This window comes from Stegostoma tigrinum, chromosome 1 (assembly GCF_030684315.1).
Source record: "Stegostoma tigrinum isolate sSteTig4 chromosome 1, sSteTig4.hap1, whole genome shotgun sequence".
Taxonomy (NCBI): domain Eukaryota; kingdom Metazoa; phylum Chordata; class Chondrichthyes; order Orectolobiformes; family Stegostomatidae; genus Stegostoma; species Stegostoma tigrinum.
The window spans coordinates 16024448-16044043 of NC_081354.1; the positions used below are offsets into that span (position 1 = coordinate 16024448).

General features: G+C 42.4%; 1 protein-coding gene across 3 annotated transcripts in view; it reads left to right on the plus strand.

The window, feature by feature from the left end:
* Window positions 1-313: 313 nt before the first annotated feature.
* Window positions 314-19596, plus strand: part of adamtsl7 (ADAMTS-like 7) — a 409793-nt gene continuing 390510 nt past the window's right edge. For 2 of the 3 annotated variants that reach the window (XM_048542933.2, XM_048542954.2), the window contains exon 1: window positions 314-618. The gene's annotated coding sequence lies outside the window, so the exon portion shown is untranslated. Of the gene's footprint in view, window positions 619-903; window positions 1002-19596 lie in introns of those variants that run through there. The other variant, XM_048542947.2, reaches the window with a different exon arrangement.

A 19596-nucleotide genomic window follows, 5' to 3' on the forward strand; every position in this document is an offset into this window, starting at 1 on the left:
AAACAGAGTTTCAGGTCTATAACAACTCTTCATCGAGAATGAAGGAATGGACTTCCTCTGACATGCTTCGGAGGTGGGTTGGGGGGAGGTGTAGGTTGGATCTGATCTGAAAGCAATAGAAGGTTGCCTGTAGAATTATGTTTGGCTCCTCTGTGTGTGTGTGTTAGAATTGAATGGGTTCACTTTAGATCATCCGAAAACAAAGACACGTGCAAGTGTTCAAGACACGCAGCACTGTATTTGGGGAGGGGTTAGGGTCACGGAGGTACAGTTAGGCAGCAGGCCAGGTACAGGAAGTGCACTGGAGCTGATACCATGAATAAGAGTCGCTCGGAATAAAGGAGTGGGTTAGTTTTCCGGCGCAGGTACAGAGCTGCAGACCTCGTGTCTGTGTGAGAGAGACCAGAGTTACTCCAGCTCTTTCTGGATGTGGGCTTCATGTAGTGTGGGGATTTCCCTGCCTGGAGTTTCTTTGTGGAAACGAACAAATCCATTGGAGGATCCCCTTCTGTCTTCTGCGACCAGTGAAAGGTCGGCTTTGGAGAGTAAATAAACAGCCTTTTGAGAACCTGCGGTGCGCAGCCAGGACTTCCTTTCCGCTGATTTGGACATGATCAGGTAAAAGTTCACTTTGGATTTTCGGGTGCAGAGCAGTTGGATTATTTAAAGGATGTGTGTGTGGCGGGGGGGGGGGGGTGTGGGTGTTTGGTAAATGAACCGAGGAATCAATGCTGGTTCTTTTCGCACAGTTCGGATAAACAAGTTCGTGTTATTTCTGAGTAAATAGTTTCTCTCTCCTCGCACTGCGCTCCTCATGCATTGTAAAGTTAATTTGGTGCAGCGTGTGTCACTTGGGGTCTGCCATCTACTGGTTACTGGACGGTGGGGAAAGGCACTGAGAAGCAGAATGGAATTTGTAGCTGGTCTTTATTCACAGGGGTGAATGAGTGCGTGAGGTCCAAACCGAATGCAGATTTTTGCAGGGATGAGAAGTGAATGAGGTAATTTTCTAAATAGACATGTTCAGCAGATTTGAGCTATTTTTAAAATAGATTCACTGGTTATTTATTACAGTCGTTGGCATGTAGAGATGCCCACGCTTTATTGCATGTTATAATATCAGTGTTTCTCTAAATTAGAGTCTGAAGCTGAGGACTACATAGCTTTCTGCAGTTTTTCGGACTAAATAACAATTAAACTTTGACGTATGTTCGCGCTTACAGCAATCAGCCTCTGTAAAGTAACAGGTCCCCTAGATATTTATCAACCACATTTAGCGTCATCTGTTATCAGTGCTCCAGTGTTGCAAAACAAAATACACATCATCTGACTCAACCAAGAATGAGAGACCCATTTTTACATAATCATCTATTTATTATAAACAGTTGAGTTGAGTTTGCAGGCAGTGTGTAAATTTGAATGGTCTTGCTTCTTGGAGAGTTACAAAGCACTTCACAACTAATTGAGCATTTTTGAAGTGTTGTCTCTGTTTCAATGTAAGGAAATTGAAAATGAAGTACATATTTGTTTTTAAGAGCAGTCCATAATTACGAAGGTCTTATGGTGGAGTACTGTGAAGCTTAGCGCTTAAAAACAGGCCCCCTTGGAACTGGCATCTTCTAGTGTTACAAATGGTTCTGAATTTTCATAAATTCAAAGTTCCCATTTGAGTGTGTCAGTATCCATGCACACATGTGAATACTTGGTGAGTTTTGGGTGTTTATCAAAAATGTTCTGTGAAAATGTTTTCATTAGAGATGTTTATTTGCTCTGGAAAGTTTTACAGAGGGAAAGGAAGAAGTATACCCTGAAAAGGGGAGGAAAATATTTGGAATGCTGTTGACTTTTTGTAAGTATCCATCTCCTTGCTTTTGGTTAATGGAGCAGATGAGTGCGTTGTGAATTTCAGAGCTGGGTAACCTACTGTAAACTACTAGAGGTTTTTTGGAATTGTTGTTTGCTTGAACAATGTGCAAAGACAGCATTGTCCATTTTAAGGAAATAATTCAAATAATAGACTGAGGGGCAAGTTACTCATGCACTACATGGAGAACAAAAATAAGAATAAAATGGGATCAATCTTTTAAACATTAAATGTATCAACATCAAAAACTAGTTTACATTCTTGATCAACCAGCAGTAAAGTTTAATTGAAAATAAAGATGAATCCTTGCTTTCTGGGTGAATTTCAGTGTGCTGAATTTAGAGATGGTCAGTAATTGTATTCCAAAAGGCTCCTGTGCCTGGCATCAGTGGAATGTAAAATAAAAATGGAAAATGTTGGAAATACTCTGTCGGTCTGCAGCATTTGTGGAGAGATGTTCCACTGGTCTATGAATCAGTGGAATGCATTTGCTTTTTACTTGGTGACAAGTTGGGTAATCAGGGTTTCATCCATTGGCAGGTAAAGGTGTCTTTTTCAGTCACACTCTGACTACAGACTGAACATAAAAAATGTTTGCGTTTACCTTGCAAATATGATACTATAAACAAATTTTAAACATGTGTTATGCATTTTATTGCAGTCAATACACATTAAATTATGTTTAAAGGCAACTATTTACTTGGTCAATTCTAAACAAGTAGCCACTGACTTACTTCAACACTTTCTACATACAGTCATCGAGAAGGAAATTTGACACAGAGCAGTCTATCTTTCGGGTCTGCACTCGTGTAAGGCAAAGGAAGTGGTTAGTCAGATCTGCTCAGAATATATTTTCACATGTGCATTAACTTGTTAAGGCAACTTCATTAGCTCTAAAGGTGTCATTGAAAATATTAAAATGTGATTGATATTTTAAAAATTCTCTAATACAATTGTGTTTTGTTCTGGTAAAGGAGGTTATGAACTTAACGTTGCTTTATCAAAAATGTTAACTATTTTAGGAAAAACTATTAAAGCTTGGAAGATAACCAACTGGCACTTTTCACATTCCAGTCAGTCAGAGAAAATTATCTTATGAGTCAGAGATCTATGCATCCCTGAAATGCGAGGATGATCGTTGTTTAATTATTTTGTGCAGTATAATTTTAACATCCTCGTGCTGTGTCCTTCTCAAGCAGCTGTCATCAGTTTTGACCCAAGGGTTCTTTTGTTTAATAAGATCTTGATATGTTAAGCACAGTCTCCCTTGTCCAAGGATCATGGTCCTGTTGAAATGTGTCAATAGTTTTTCATATCTGTCAGGTGCTAAGCCGTGTGTTGTGTTTAATGTTTTCCTGCCTAAAGTCAGTTTGTTGATGGTTTGAATCATCAGAGTAGTGTCTGTTCAAAGGAAGATTAATTTTCTTTAAACCGGGAGGTGAGGGTGCTAAAATCATTAGACTCAGTGTCTGAAGTTCAACCCTCTATACACCATTCTACCGAAAGAGGAATTCGTGACACAGGATCATCAATTTAAAGTGTCACTGTGAGTGATCAGATAGGTCAAGTGAAAGCTCTCTACAGATAGATTTGTTGGAAGATGGAATGCTGTGCCACAGGGAGTGGTTGAGGCAGAGCACTTTGCATTTTTAAGAGAAGGTTGGATAAATATACGAAATAGGGCAAGATACAGGACCAGGGGGAGAAGGAACAGTAGGATTAGTTTTGAATTCCTCTGGCAGTGAAATGGCACAAATATCATGGGATGAATGATACTTTCCAATGTTATAAATTGCTACAGGTCATTTATCCACCAGAAAAGCAAGAAGCCAGATAAGGTGGAATTGGTTGGGATTGATAAGGAAATGGATAGTGATAGTAAAATGACGCTGTCTTTCTATCACTTGCAGGCTACTGTTGAAGTCAGATTTATGGGTGTCTGAGTGGTAGAGCAGTTTTAAAGATATATTGCCTACCTTTCATGTCTTGAAAAAAAAACAGGGGAGTTCTGTCTGTTTTTATAATTAATGAATTGTTGGTGACAGTGTGAAGCAAATGGTTGTAAAACGTAATCTTTTCTAAGCTTTCCTCATCCTTAATTTGTTTTACACTGGTATTTGGTGGCTCTTTGCGATTATTTTTCAAATATGTATGTGATTAAAATGTAGAATTTATAACTCTTTCTTCATTGCTAAGACAGCAGGGGACTACCCAGAGTTACAGAGGTTATTTCTCAAAGTGAATACCATGAACTGAGAGAGGGGATGGAGTAGACTTCACAAAGATGCATGTTATTTGGAAGGCTGGGGTTAGTTTGGGATTGCTGCATTTTTCAGAGTGCGGGAATCGAGTTTCTGTGTCACTACATATGAAGAGAATCCAGTCAGCCAGACGACTTTTAGACATGTGTTATAACATCTCTCAACAGGTTGTTTAGAAAATATCTAACCTTGGGGCCGATTGCCTCACCCAGCCCATAGTTTTCTTCAAAAGAAAGGGCGAAACAAAGACAAAACTTGCTGGAAAAGCTCAGCAGTGTCTGGCAGCATCTGTGGAGAGAAATCAGAGTTAACGTTTTGGGTCAAGTGACCCTTCCTCAGAACTGGGTCCCTATACAGGCGTTCCGAGGAAGGGTTGCTTGACCCAAAACAATAACTCTGCTTGCTGAGCTTTAGCAGCAATTTCTGTTTTTTGTTTCTGATTTACGACATCACAGTTCTTTCAGTTTTTTGAAAAAATAGATTTGGTTTGTCTTTGGACAGAAAACTGGAAGAGCAACACAGCAGGAGTGGTCGATATCATAATTGATTACTGTGTCAAGGACAATGGTGAAATGCACAATTCATTACTTTATACAATATAACACTCATCTACTTGTTTCACTCAATTAAAGCATTCACTGGCTTAGACCCTGAGTCTTGCTTCCATAGTGCATATATTCAATTCACTTTCATGAAGAGCAGGATCATACAATGCCACATAACACATTCCAGCTGTGCATGCAAAGCGTAAAGATTGTCCGTTATCATCTCTACATCTCTATCTCTCAGCTAGCGTGTTCTAAATCATAGGACAAGCAAGTCTTTACTGGAGGGGCTGGTGATGTCAGCCCCAAAGGACAAGGAGTTTCGGTTATGAAGACAGACCAGAGAAGCTGAAACTGTTCTCACTGAAGTGCAGGCTGAGAGGAAATTTGATAGGGCTATTCAGAACCACAGTGGGAGTTCTGGACAGAGCAGATGGAGAGAAACTATTCCCACACGTGAAAGGACCGAGAATCAGAGGGCACATATTGAAAACGGTTGGCAAAAGTGGCACGAGGAAAAAGCTTTTACATGTACCGACTCGTTGAGAAATTCCATGCTTGAGAATGTGGTGGGAGAGGTTTAATTGAGGCATCCGAAACCTTTTACTTCTCCTTCAGTGAAAACAGTGTCGGTTTCTACACTCTGTCTTCGTAACTGAAGCTCCTTATGCTTTGTGATTGATTTCTCCAGCCCCTCCAGTAAAGATTTAACGAGGAACAATATACAGGGTTGGAGGGAGAAGGTTGGAGAAATAAATGATTTCAGTCAGACAGCCAGTTCAGATATTATGGGCCAAAGTGCTGTAATATTTTTGTCCTTTTGTACTGCTTCTGCAGTATTTAGCTCAAGATCCCAAGACTATATGATAAAATGAATCTCTGTGTGACCATATGGAACAAAGCATCCAAGTGTGATCAGATTGGAAAAGATCATCGTAGCCCGCAAATATATCACTCTTAAGTTACAGCTCCAAAATCTTAGCTTTCTGAGTGAAATTATTAGTGATTGATCAATCACCAAGTTAATATATCATAAATAAAATAGGACAACAAATAATGATGAACAATATTATGGCATTTTGAAGAAGATCATTTCGATAATTTGACCAAAAGGTGGCAAATAAAAATTAAGTAATGATTTTGTAAATTAATTCAAGACAGGAAGCCTAAGAGGGAATCAATTTTTTTTTATTCATTCACAAGGTGAGTGCGTCGCTGGCTAGGCAGCATTTATTGCCCATCCCTAATTGCCCAGAAGGCAGTTCAGAGTCAGCCATGCTGCTGTTGGTCTGTTGGTCACGTAGGCCAGACCAGGTAAGGATGGTAGTTTCCTTCCCTAAAGGGCATTAGTGAACCAGATGGGTTTTTCCTGACAATTGCCAATGTATTCATAGTCATCATTAGATCCTTAATTCCAGATATTTTATTGAATTCAAATTCTATCATCTGCCATGGTGTGATTTGAACCCAGGTGCCCAGAATGTTATCAAGGTCTCTGGATTTACAGTCTGGCAGTAATACCATTAGGCCATTGCCTCCCCCTTATGTCATTTGGAAGAAACGAAACAACTGCTTTTCAGGAGAGGGATTTGGGGGTTATATTAAATGGACCAAAGGACAGGGCGCTAATTGGTAAATATATGTAGAGATAATAACCTGTGTTAAACATACCTGTTGCCACTTTATAATAGCAGAGGGATTTAAGGCTGTAGTACTATCATCCACGTAATGAGTACATTAGATTTGAATAAATAATAACATCGAGAAAATGAAGAGGATAAGAATCTGTATGGACAATGTGTATCTGAATAGCCATTACAGAAGTGAAATTCATAGTCCAAGCCCTAATCACACCACTGGTTGGAGCAGTTCAGGACAGAGTCTTTAACAAATTGATTATCCATATGTTGAATTAAGCAGCAAATGACTTTCAGATATTTACAAGGGTTTTATTATAAGCCTATAGTTTAGTATAAACGCCAATTTTCAACTTTCCCTTCTGGACCTTTTCCCCTGTCCAGAAGCCAAACCTTCACTGGGGAAGAACAGGCCCCTTTGATTTTGTAAAAGACTCTGCTCTTTGTTAATAACCCATCACCTCATTAATCCATTACCCAATCATCCAATTACAAACACTGCCTAATACGGGCAGTGTAAGAAAACCAAGCTCCCTCTTTTTGTTTAGATGTTTGCCACTTTGTTATCTAATCATCCAATTAAAGCTCTTTCCAATTTCTTTTTAATAGAACATAGAACATAGAAAAGTACAGCACAGCACAGGCCCTTCGGCCCACGATGTTGTGCCGTGGAATAATTCTAATCCAAAATTAAAATAACCTAACCTACATTCCCCTCAATTTACTGCTATCCATGTGCATGTCCAGCAGTCGCTTAAATGTCACTAATGGCTCCACTTCCACGACTACCACTGGCAAAGTATTCCATGCGCTCACAACTCTCTGGGTGAAGAACCTCCCTCTGACGTCTCCTCTATACCTTCCTCCTAACACCTTAAAACTATGACCCCTCGTGGCAGTCAACGCTGCCCTGGGGAAAAGTCTCTGGCTATCGACTCTATCCATGCCTCTCATTACCTGGTACACTTCAGTCTCTCTTCCTCCTTCTCTCCAGAGAGAAAAGTCCAAGCTCAGTCACCCTCTCCTCATAAGACAAGCCCTCCAGTCCAGGCAGCATCCTGGTAAACCTCCTCTGCACCCTCTCCAAAGCCTCCACATCTTTCCTATAATAGGGCGACCAGAACTGGACACAATATTCCAAGTGTGGTCTCACCAGGGTTTTGTAGAGCTGCAGCATAACCTCGCGGCTCTTAAACTCGATCCCCCTGTTAATGAAAGCCAAAACACCATATGCTTTCTTAACAACCTTATCCACTTGGGTGGCAACTTTGAGGGAGCTATGCACTTGAACACCAAGATCCCGCTGTTCCTCCACACTGCCGAGAATCCTGCCTTTAATCCTATATTCAGCATTTAAGTTCGACCTTCCAAAATGCATCACTTCGCATTTATTCAGGTTGAACTCCATCTGCCATTTCTCAGCCCAGCTCTGCATACTGTCAATGTCTCGCAGAAGCCTGCAATAGCCCTCGATACTATCAACGGCACCTCCAACCTTTGTGTCACCAGCAAACATACTAACCCACCCCTCAACCTCCTCATCCAAGTCATTTATAAAAACTACAAAGAGCAGAGGCCCAAGAACAAAGCCCTGCAGGACACCACTCAGCACTCACCTCCAGGCAGAATACTTACCATCTACAACTACTCTCTGCCTCCTGTCAGCCAACCAATTCTAAATCTTGCAAATCAACCACCAATCATCCAATGACCAGCAGGGGCAGTGTACAATAATAAAATCAAGAAAGAATCAGAAAGAGGCTAAGTGAAAATGGAGTTGGAAGGGGAAATAAGATCTCAGCCTCAGCCGTGCCTGCCTCCCTGTAAAGGCCTTAAGGGTATTGTGTGCTCCCTTTCCAAGGATACCCAGATTGGAACATAGCAGGCAATTGGGAATTATGACCCATGCCATGGTTCCCTGACTGGATATGTTGATGGCTTTGGAAATCTCCTGGCATCTGACTTTTATTTCATTTTTCACCGTAGACCTAGAGGCAACATTGCTTTAATACCTGGGCAATATTTCTGCAACACATAGACAATATACAATGGCAATTTTGCATTTGTATAACAGCGACCCACATGTGACATTTATATTAACACCAGCTTATTGTTGGCATGAGAACTTACTCCTCACTTGCTCTGTTTGCATCAAGTTGCCTGAGTTGGTCATAAATGAGTAAATGGCTTGGACTGTGGTAAAACTAACTTAAAAAAAAACCCTGAAAACCGTTGTCATAACAAGGAATTACATTTACTCAGTTGCTTTGGTCACAGGTGTTTATCCAGTGTTGTCTTCAGTTGTCAACTTTGAGTAGTCAGCTTTTGGGAAGCATTGTCAGCGTTCACGAAATTTTTATTTGAGTTCTGTCCAGTATATTTTCTAAGGTGTGATGGGACTAATCACTCTTGCAATAGTTCTTCATTTTAAACCTATGGGTGTTGTAGTGCTGTCCATTTTTTAACTATGCAATAACAGGAAGCTCTTGTGCTTTTGAACTTTATACTTGCAAATTATGCAACTGTTCTTTAGTTTTCTTCAAAAATAGACAAGTTTCTAAAAAAAAATTTTTACATTTTAAAAATATTCAATGAGAGGGCAACTGGCAAGTCTAGCATTTGTTATCGTTCTCTTAAATTGCCCCATTGTATTTATTTTTATTAAGCTGGACAGAAACGTTGTGACACATATCTGGGACACGTAGGACTTGAACCCAAGTCTCCTGGCTCAGAAGACTCTTCCTAATTGCCCTTAAAGATGGCGGTAGAGAGCTAACTTCATGAACCACTGTATGTGAACCCATAGTGCTGTGAGGAGGGACTTCCATAATTTTGATCCAGTAACAGTGAAGAATCGGTGATATACTAATGAGGCAGGATGGTGTGGGGTTGTGTGGGGGATAACTTGCAGGTGGTGATGTTCATATGTGTTTGCTGACCTCTGCCATCAAAATGGTAAACATCGCGAGCTTTGAAGATGCTTTTGAAAGATCTTTGGTGAGTTTCTGCCGTGTATTATGTATATGGTAAACTCTGCAACATTGGACTTTGGACCAGGATTAACCATTCAGTCCTTCAAGCCTGCTCCAATAAGATCCTTGAGAGTGGAGTCGCAGGTGGACAGGTTGGTGGAGAAAGTGTTTGCCTTTATTGGTCAGTACATGGAGTACATGGGTTGAGATGTCATGTTACATCTTGTATAGGACATTGGTTAGGCCACTTTTGGAATACTGCATTCAGTTATGGTTTAACTGCTCTTGGAAAGATGTTTTTAAACTTGCAAAAGTTCAGAAAGGATTCACAAGGATGTTTCTGAGGTTGGAGGGTTTGAACTATAGGGAGAGCCTGAATAAACTGGGGTTTTTTTTCCTGGAGCATCAGAGGCTGAGGGGGTGACCTTATAGAAGTTTATAAAATCAGGAGGGGCATGGATAGGGTGAATAGCCATGGTCTTTTCCCTGGGGTTGGGGAGACCAAAAATCAGAGGGCTCAAGTTTAAGGTGAGAGGAGAAAGATTTAAAAGGGACCTAGGGGGCAACTTTTTCACATAGAGGATGGGGCATGAGCTGCCAGAGGAAGTGATAGAAGCTGGTACAATTACAGCATTTAAAATGCATGTGGATGGGTATGTGAATAGACAGGATTTAGAGAGTATATGGGACAAATGCTGGCAAATAGGACTAGATTAATTTAGGATATCCAGTTAGATGTACAAGTTGGACTAAAGGATCTATTTTTGTGCTATACGCCTCTATGACACTATGACTGCATAAAATCGTGGCTGAGCTGGTTGTGGTTGCTGCTTCGCCTTCAAATCTGTCCCATCCATAAGCCTTGATTCCTTTGTCTGTCAAAAGTCTGGGTCACTGCTGCTGCTATGCACCAATGCTGGGGTGAATGAATGTTCAAGGCAAGGTGTTGAGGAACTACGATGTTTAGTCACATCCTGCCAATCTGAAAAGACCCATTTATGCATTCTTTCTGTTTTCTGCCAGCCAGCTACTTTTCCATCCACATTAATACATTACTCTCTATACCATGAGCTCCAACTTAACGCAATGTGCTTTTACGTGGAACCTTGTCAAATGCCTTTTGGAAATCCAAATATGTTATATAAATGGGCTCCCCTTTATCCACAGCACAAGAAACTCCTTTGAAGAATCGGTCAAACATAACTTCCCTTTTACAAAACAACACTGATTCTCTCGATGTGAGTTTGCTCGCTGAGCTGGAAGGTTCGTTTTCAGATGTTTCGTCACCATTCTAGGTAACATCATCAGTGAGCCTCCGACGAAGCGCTGGTGTTATGTCCCGCTTTCTATTTATCTGGTTAGGTTTCGTTGGGTTGGTGATGTCATTTCCTGCATTGGTGATGTCATTTCCTGTTCTTTTTCTCAGGGGATGGTAGATTGGCTCCAAATCAGTGTGTTTGTTGATGGAGTTCCGGTTGGAATGCCATGCTTTTCGGAATTCTCGTGCATGTCTCTGTTTGACTTGCCCTAGGATGGATGTGTTATCCCAATCAAAGTGGTGTCCTTCCTTATCTGTATGTAAGGATACTAGTGATAGTGGGTCATGTTGTTTTGTGGCTAGAAACATCTGAAAACGAACCTTCCAGCTCAGCGAGCAAACTCACATCCAGAACCTCAACCTGAGCTACAAATCTTCTCAAAACTCGATAACACTGATTCTTTCTGATTTTGCATTGTTTTGTCAAAATACACAATTATAACCTTCTTAATGATTGATCCAAAAACATATGCTGTGACAGAAGTTAAGCTAAATGGCATGTAGTTTCCTGTTTTCTGCCACCTCCCACATCCTTTCCTGAATAGAAAGGTTAGATTTTCTACCTTACCCCAGAATCATTCCTAAGTCTAAAAATTTTGACAAATTAACACCAAGGATCTACTCCTCATTAGTCACCTCTTTCGAGAACCTTGGATGAAATCCATCAGGACCTGCAGGCTTATCAACCCACATATCCATCTGTTTGGTCAGTGTTATTCCCCGATGATTATAATTTCATCAAGCTCCTCTCTTTTTTTCAGCCTTCTGATTCAGGTATTGTGTTTCTTTTGTACTTTCTATGGTGAAGACAAATAATATATTTATTCATTACATCCATCATTTCTTTATATCTACTTCTAACTCCCTGTTTTCACTCTGTAGAGGACCAGCACCCATTTTACACACTGTTTTCCTTTTTAGATGCTGTTAGAAAATCTTGAAATCTCTTATTACATTTCTAGCTAGCTTTCTGTTGGCCTTAGTTTGTTTGTCATGATTAATCTTTGATCATAATATGCCATTCTTTATATTCTGCTCACTCACCTGATCTGCCACTTAGCTTTGTGCAATGATATGCTCTTTCCTTCAGGTTGCTGTTTTCCTTAACTGAACTAGTTACCTATGGTGAGTCCTCCCCTTTGATTTTTTTTAATAGTAGACACATACTTATTCTGGGTATTCTGAAATATCCCTTTAAATATGTGCTACTGCTTCTCAATTGATGTACCTCTGAGACTGTTTTTGTAGTTCATTTCAATTAGCTCAGCTTCCATACTCATGCGTTTGTTAAGTTTAGAATACTGGTCTTAGACTTACTCTTCTCCCTTTGAAACTTGATATAAAATTATATCATGATTGCTGATGCCTACTTGTGCCTTTACTCTGACGTGATTAATTAATCCTGTCAGTATTACACAGTACCAGTTCTCGTCTAACCTACCTACTGGTCAGCTCAGGAGTATGCTGCTCTAAGAAACTACCTCAAAAGCATTCTATGAACTCCCTATCCAGGCTACTATTACCAGCCTCATTTTACAAGCATTTATGTGATTAAAATCACCCCCAATTATTGCCATCACTTTATCACAACCACCCAATAGTTTTTCTTTTCTAGTTCTTCTTATATCATAATTAATGTTCGAGGTCCTAGTGATTATTCCCCTACTTTTCCTTGTTTCCACCCAAACTGATTCTACATCCTGATTTCTTCAACTCAGATAATCTCAAACTACTGTACCGATGCCATTTTTCATTAAGAATGCTCCCCCAACCGACGTTTTCTGAGCTTCCTATTTTAATTCATTGCTCTATACCCCTCAACATTTAGAGGGGTATAGTCATCCTTGTCATCCTGCGGTCATAACTTTACAATGGCTATCAGATCATATTTACTCACTCCAATGTGCATTATAACTTTGCATACCCCTCAGCAGCACCTGTTTCCTAGTTCTTCCTGTCTTGTTGGTACAGAGACGGATCGTAACCACTGTATCTTCTCCTTCTGTGTTCTTCCCCAGCCTGGAGAAACTATCCTAATCCCAAATAATTTGCTTGAGAAAAATGGTCACAAAAAAACAGCAAAACATTTTTGTTTTCTTGTGTTGGAATTTGGCATCCATTTGATAAATGATAAATGATAGTAGCACAATGTGTGAACTGGGAAATTGATCTGAGGATTATAGTAAAAAATTCATGATTCCATCTACAAATGGTTTACTGCATTGAAAATGATGCATGGGGTAATTGGGTGCCATATAGTGGAGCAGAGGTCGTACTCTCTCTCTCTCTCTTTCTCTCGCTCTCTCTCTGCTGTGTATAAGGACTACATTTGACTCCAACTGTGGGTAAGACTCAGATCACCCAATCAGTGGAAAGGTATCACCTCCAATATCTCATTCCCCCAGCCATGGCATCTTTCCATGCAATTACAGGAGGTACAACACATGTCCTCCTACGTCCTCCTCCTCGCCGTCCAAGACCCCAAAATCTGCTTCCACATGAAGCAGCAAACTGCTCAATCTGCAGCTCACAGTGCAGTCTCCTGTACAAATCAGTTGAGTGTAATGCAGAGCACCTATGGTCAGTCCTCAAGCATAACCCCAACTTTCTGTTTGCTGGCTTTTTCAATACATCATCTTGCTCCTGTTCTTGATTTTCTATATTTCTACTGTTGTTGCTGTGTTCTAGTTCCAGGAGGAAGACATTTGTTTTCATGTAGCAAGTGGTTAGAACCTGGAATGCATTGTTTGATGGAGGCAGATTCACTCATGGCTTTCAAAAGGGAATTGGAAAAGCACCCAAAGGGACTATATTTGGAAGGTCTTGTGGAAAGGGCAGAAAGATATGAATGGCTATAGTGCTCTTGCAGAAAACTTTGTTGGTCACAATAGGCTGAATAGCACAGAAGGAAGCCATAATCATCAAGTAATTCTGGCCAAGGATACAGCATTTTGCACTTCTCCTGACCTCAAAGTTGATATAACATTGGATACCCAAAAGGTAATAGTACCATTCTTTTCCTCAATGATGCTCTCATTTTCTCTCATGTTGTATAAGGTAATAGGTTTGAAAGAATTATAGTGTTGCAGAGTGTTTTAAGCTACAGCCAATCTGATTGTGTCATTCAGAATTGCGCAGGGACATCAGGAGAATGCCTTTGAATTTTCAAGGGAACAGATGTGCCACTTATGTTGAACAGAAATGTAGAAAATAGGCACAGGAGTAGAGGGTTCTTTAGGCACACTGGTAGCATCTATCCCTGTGGACCAGAAAGCTTGGGTTCAAATCCTATCTGCTGCATATATGTGTCATAATATGCCTGAACAGCTAGTTTAAGAATATATCTCTAGCTGCAGACATTTAAACAGGCTTTATATGTATATTAATCACTTGGAGAACATTGGTAATGGTTAATAAATCAGAAAAAGTACCACAGGTGATGGGGAAAAGAAAATGCTCACTTGTACATTAGAATACTTCATCATCATCATCATCATCATCATCACCATCATCATCAACGTCACGACCACCATCATCACCGTCACCACCATCACCACCATCACCATCACCACCATCACCACCGTCACCACCATCACCACCATCATCACCATCACCACCGTCACCACCATCACCACTGTCACCACCATCACCACCGTCACCACCATCACCACCGTCACCACCATCACCACCATCACCACCGTCACCACCATCACCACCGTCACCACCGTCACCACCGTCACCACCGTCACCACCATCATCACCATCATCACCATCATCACCATCACCACCATCACCACCGTCACCACCGTCACCACCGTCACCACCGTCACCACCATCACCACCATCACCACCGTCATCAACATCACCACCATCACCACCATCATCACCATCACCACCATCATCACCATCATCACCAACGTCACGACCACCATCATCACCGTCATCACCATAACCACCATCACCACCATCACCACCGTCATCAACATCACCACCATCACCACCATCATCACCATCACCACCATCATCACCATCATCACCAACGTCACGACCACCATCATCACCGTCATCACCATAACCACCGTCATCACCATCACCACCATCACCACCGTCACCACCATCATCACCGTCATCACCATAACCATCAACTTAGAATCCCAACAGTGCAGTGGAAGCACACTATTTGGCTTGTCAAGTCCACACCAACCCTCCAAAAACTTCTGGATAATAGAAGAAAATTAGGAACATGAATAGAGAGGTCTTGTGGCGTACCGGCATTGTCCCTATCTCTGAGCCAGGCATGCCTAGCTCCTAGTCCCACCTGCTGTAGAGATGTGCAATAACATCTCTGAACAGGTGGGTTGGAAAGTGTCTGTAGGAGCAGGAGTTGGCCACTTGAGCCTGCTCCATCAATCAATATGATCATGGCAGACCATCGAACTTAGTACCCTCGCCCCACCCCCCATCACCTTTTCCTCATTACCCTTTGATCTCTTTAGCCTTAAGGACTATATATAATTCCTTCTTGAAAATATTCAATGTATGGTCTCAACCTCTTTCAAGGAGAGAGAATTCCACGGGCTCACCATTCCCATTGAGACATCTCCTCAATAACCTTAGTAACAACTAACTTGCTCATGTATGTTTTACAACAGGATGTTCAGACAAGCTATGACACACATCTGATGGAGGTAAGGAAAGCACCACAAGCTAATGTAATTATTACCTAATTGCTACCATTCAACAAACTACATCTTGTTAAGGTGAGGGCCTCTCTTGTTAAGACTCATTAGTGGTTGTTCCTCTGTTGCTGCAAACCAAGTCAGCCCTTAGACCCAGTCAAGGAGAGAGGAATGGTAATGCAAGCTTCTATGCACAGATATCACATTCCCCCCCGTCTCTCAAAAACAAAATGTATTGCTGTGGAAATTTCTGTTTTGTATAAATTTTAATTAAAGCATTTCCTCTTGTGGGCCTGAAGATGTTCCCAAAGTAATGATATGGTATAAGTTCCAGTTGTTGGAGTACATTTCCCTAATCAGAGCCTGGAATGAGAACAGCTCCCACCCTTTAAAGGACTCACATTTTTCCAACTTCCACCGTCTGTGCTGTGACCCACCCCCTGCAAAACCCCTACTCCACAGCAGATACCTTCCTTCATAATTGACTGGGATTTATTCTTGCCACGCGTGAAGCAATGTCTCAGAAATTAGGGCTGTGTTTCGGGAGCATCCATCAACTTGCGGTGAGTAATGTTCCTGGCTGTGAGCCAGATTGACGGGTTTTTAATCCAAATGCTGAAGTCATTGTTAGGAGAATAAAACATAGAACATTACAGCACAGTACAGGCCCTTCGGCCCTCGATGTTGTGCCAACCTGTCATACCGATCTCAAGCCCATCTAACCTACACTATTCCATGTACGTCCATATGCTTGTCCAATGACGACTTAAATGTACCTAAAGTTGGCGAATCTACTACCGTTGCAGGCAAAGCGTTCCATTCCCTTACTACTCTCTGAGTAAAGAAACTACCTCTGACATCTGTCCTATATCTTTCACCCCTCAATTTAAAGCTATGCCCCCTCGTGCTCGCCGTCACCATCCTAGGAGAAAGGCTCTCCCTATCCACCCTATCTAACCCTTTGATTATTTTATATGTTTCAATTAAGTCACCTCTCAATCTTCTTCTCTCTAATGAAAACAGCCTCAAGGCCCTCAGCCTTTCCTCGTTAGACCTTCCCTCCATACCAGGCAACTTCCTAGTAAATCTCCTCTGCACCCTTTCCAAAACTTCCACATCCTTCTTATAATGCGGTGACCAGAACTGTACACAATACTCCAATTGCGGCCGCACCAGAGTTTTGTACAGCTGCAGCATAACCTCTTGGTTCTGGAACTTGATCCCTCTATTAATAAAAGCCAAAACACTGTATGCCTTCTTAACAGCCCTGTGAACCTGGGTGGCAACTTTCAAGGATCTGTGTACATGGACACTGAGATCTCTCTGCTCATATACACTGCTAAGAATCTTACCATTAGCCCTGTACTTTGCCTTCCGGGTACTCCTACCAAAGTGCATCACCTCACACTTGTCTGCATTAAACTCCATTTGCCACCTCTCAGCCCAGCTCTGCAGCTTATCTATGTCTCTCTGCAACCTACAGCATCCTTCCTCACTATCCACAACTCCACCGACCTTAGTGTCGTCTGCAAATTTACTAACCCATCCTTCTACGCCCTCATCCAGGTCATTTATAAAAATGACAAACAGCAGTGGACCCAACACCGACCCTTGTGGTACACCACTAATAATGACGGTACTTAGCTGCATTGTTGTCCTTTTTGGTATTTTCTGAAGACCATGGTTTCAATGTGGAGGAAGACTTGTGGTTCTTTTTGGAATCGTGGGCAGATGAAAGGTCTCGGGCAGTGTGGACTTCAGTGCAGTTTCAAATCCCAGTCTATTTCCCAGAGGCCTGATAAACATATTGCAGATTCTCCGACTTGGTAAATGATCTATTTAGACTGACCGTTTGGTAGGGCCTATGCTGCAGAAGTTGGTACGTTTTCCACAGAAGCATTTTGGTACACTTAGCAAAACTATTCTCCGTTCCAAGTGCTTTTTTCACTTCGCTCACAGGACCTGGGTGTTTCTAGCTGGGTCAGTATTTAATGCCCATCCTCAGTTGCCCTTGAAAAGGTGTGGTGAGCTGTCTCCTTGAACACTGCAGTACATGTGCTATAGGTAGGCGCACAGTGCCTTTAGTTAGAGAGTTCCAGGATTTTGATCCAGTGACTCTGAAGGAAGTTCCAATTCAGATGGTGAGTAGTTGGAGTGGAATTTGCAGATGGCATATCGGTTGCTCTTGTCTGTCTTTATGGAAATGCTCATGGATGTGGTAAGTGCTATCTAAGGAGCCTTTGTGAATTTCTGCAGTGTACCTTACAGATGGTACACACTGCTGCTACTGAGTGTTGGTGTTGGAGAGAATAGGTGTTTGTGGGTGGGGTGCCAATCAAATTAGTGAGTTTGTCTTGACAGTGTCAAGCTTCTTCAGCGTAGATGGAACTGAACTCATCCGGGCAAGTGGGAAGTATTTCATCAAACTCCTTACTTGTGCCTCGTAGATGGTGGATAGGCTTTGGGAAGTCAGGAGGCAAGTTACTTGCCGAAAGGTTCTTAGCATGTGAACCGCTCTTGTAGCTACTGTACTTTATTTGGCTTGTCCAGTTCAGTTTCAGATCATTGGTGATCCCGAGGATGTTAATCATGGGGAATTGAGTTATGGTAATGCTGGGGAATATCAATGGTTAGATTCTCTCTTATTGGAGTTGGTCATTCCTTGGAATTTGTGTGGTGTGAACATGACTTGCCATTTTTAGCAAAGGTATCATATTCTTTTAAGCTGTGATCTGCTCTACCTTATTAAAGTTTTCTTATTAATGTCTCAAATCCTCGCACATTAGCCTGGCTGTCGACTCCTGGCAGGAGTCATGTGGGCAGTGTACTAAGAAGCTGGAGAATCATCTGTCTGTCCCCAAATAAGCCCTGAATAAGTTTAAATTAGCAAGGCCTTTGTTATGGGGTGGCACGGTGGCTCAGTGGTTAGCGCTGCTGCCTCACAGCACCAGGGTCCCAGGTTGGATTCTAGCCTCAGGTGACTGTCCGTGTGGAGTTTGCACATTCTCCCCGTGCCTGCGTGGGTTTCCTCTGGGTGCTCCGGTTTCCTCCCACAGTCCAAACATGTGCAGGTTGGGTGGATTGGTCATGCTAAATTGCCCATAGTGCTCAGGGATGTGTAGCTTAGGTGGATTACAGGGGATGGGTCTGGGTGGGATGCCCCGAGGTTTGGTGTGGACTTATTGGACTAAAGGGCCTGTTCCCACAATGTAGGGATTCTATGATTCTATGATCTGGCTGAGCTGATGGACTGTATTAGCTGGCAGAATGGTGAGAGCTAGTAGGAACTGTAGATGCTGGAGAATCTGAGATAACAAGGTGTAGAGTTGGAAGAATATAGTAGGCCAAGCAGCATCAGAGGAGCAGGAAGGCTGATGGTTCGGGCCTAGACCCTACTTCAGAAATCGGGGAAAGAGGTGGGGGTGGATAGAGGAGAGGGGAGGTGGAGAGGAGGCAGACAGGACAAAGAGGAGGGGATGGGGCCAATAAAGGTGAGTGTAGGTGGGGAGTTAGGGAGGAGGTAGGTCAGTCCAGAGAGGTCAAGGGGGGTGGAGGGGGAAATGAGGTTAATAGGTACGAGATGGGGGTGGGGCTTGAGGTGGAAGAAAGGACAGGTTAGGGAGGCAGGGACGAGCTGGGCTGGATTTGGGATGCAGTAGAGGGAAGGGGAGATTTTGAAGCTTGTGAAGTCCACATTGATAACATTGGGCTGCAGGGTTCCCAAACGGAGATATGTGTTGCTGTTCCTGCAACCTTCGGTGGCATCGTTGTGGCACTGCAGGAGGCCTAGGACAGACATGTCGTCTGAGGAATGGGAGGGGTAGTTGAAATGGGAGGTGCAGCAAACCGAGTGCAGGTGTTCTGCAAAGCGGTCCCCAAACCTCCGCTTGGATTCCCCAATGTAGAGGAGGCCACACGGGAACAGCGGATGCAGTATACCACATTAGCAGATGTGCAGGTGAACATCTACTTGATGTGGAAAGTCTTTTTCTGGCCTGCAATGGAGGTGATCAGGGAGGTGTGGGGGACAGGTGTAGCACTTCCTGCGGTTGTAGGGAAAAGTGCAAAGTGTGGTGGGGCTGGAGGGGAGTGTGGAGCAGACAAGGGAGTCACGGAGACAGTGGTCCCCCCGGAAAATAGATAAGGGTGGGAAAAATGTCTTTGGTGGTGGGGTCAGATTGCAGAAGACAGAAGATGATGCCTTGGATCTGGTGGTTGGTGGGGTGGTACGTGAGGACGAGGGGGATTCTGTTTTGGTTGTTATTGTGGGGAGGGGGTGTGAGGGATGAGTTGTGGGAAATGCTGGAGACACGATCGAGG